This window comes from Ursus maritimus, unplaced genomic scaffold, assembly GCF_017311325.1.
Source record: "Ursus maritimus isolate PB19 unplaced genomic scaffold, ASM1731132v1 scaffold_2, whole genome shotgun sequence".
Classification (NCBI taxonomy): Eukaryota; Metazoa; Chordata; class Mammalia; order Carnivora; family Ursidae; genus Ursus; species Ursus maritimus.
In genome coordinates this window covers 41,498,272-41,499,497 of record NW_024424452.1, presented here as the reverse complement: position 1 = coordinate 41,499,497, position 1,226 = coordinate 41,498,272, and the positions used below count along the sequence as shown (strand labels likewise).

General features: G+C 56.1%; 1 long non-coding RNA gene across 1 annotated transcript in view; it reads right to left on the bottom strand.

The window, feature by feature from the left end:
* Window positions 1-364: 364 nt before the first annotated feature.
* The window catches only part of LOC121103932, a 2,188-nt gene continuing 1,326 nt past the window's right edge, over window positions 365-1,226 (bottom strand). Inside the window, exon 2 of the long non-coding RNA XR_005836220.1 lies at window positions 365-895. This is a non-coding gene — a long non-coding RNA (uncharacterized LOC121103932). The remainder of the gene's footprint in view (window positions 896-1,226) is intronic.

The following is a 1,226-nucleotide window of genomic DNA, read 5'->3' as shown; positions in this document are numbered from 1 at the left end:
GTTCTTTCTTAATCCAGTTGAGATCATAACATACAAGCTGTTCCCTACTTTGCTCTTTTCACCTAATAATATGTGGTGAGCCTCTGTCTCATGAGCACGTGACGAACAGCTTGCTCATTCCCTTCTGCGTCTGCATAGCATTCCCGTGTCTGTCTGCCGTGCACCTTATGTAACCAGACGCCTGTTGTGGGATATTCAGGGTGCCAGACGTTGGGACAAGTAGTTAGACATCTTGGGGGGAAAATCCCAAAAAAAGAAAAGCAAAAAGCGATCCATTACCCTTCCCATCAACTAAATAAATTCCAGGAATCTAGAGATGGAAATGTAAAAATGAAGCTAAAATGAATCACAGAGCAATAATTTGTTCAATTTGAAGTCAACTTGTATTGCTTTTTATAAGCTCAATTACAGGATGATATACTTAATTGTAGACAATTTAACTAACATGAAAATATCACAAAGTGAACATCTCCCTCAGTCCCACCACACAGAGCAAATTTTAACATTTCGTTGTTTGTCCTTTCCAACTTTGAAGAACCTGGGAACGTGGGTGGAGTTTGGAGCCTTGACTGCGGCGGTGACGTGCAGTGCGCCCGAGGTCCAGCAGGGGGCGCGCGGAGCCCGCCGCGCGCAGGGCGGCGGGTGCTGCTTGGAGAGGCTGGCGCTGGGCGGCGGGGACCCCGGGCGGCCCTCGGGTGCTCGCCTGGGCTCTAGTTCGGAAGGCGCGGGGTCTCGACCTCTCGCAGCCTCTTCCTCGGGTTCCGGGCGGCAGTGCGTGAAGAAAGCGCGATGCCGGGGTCCGGGCGGTCCCTTGGAGCGCGCTCCTCCGCCGCCACTCGCGTCGGGGCAGAGACGTTCCCACGGCGATTCTACTGAAGTATCTGCATGTACTGCTCTTTAAAAACGGGAAAGAAGCCACCCAAATGGATGCGTCTGCTACCCTGAGGACTGTCCTCCTCCAGGGTGACTCTGGAGGTGGCGGGAGACCCTGCCGCCCACCCTCCGCCGTGGCCCGCATCCCCACCTCGAGCCCTTCAAGGGGGACACCGAGGCCGGAGAGAGACAGACACACGCGCTGGAGGGATAGAGACTGGGACTCAAGCCTTGACCCCAAAGGGAGAGGAAGGGGGCAGCAAGCGCAGGTGGCACACGCGTGGGGGGCCCGAACCCGCACACGGGCCGTGGCTGGGACCGTGTCCCCGCATCCGCACCCCCGCATCCTCCCC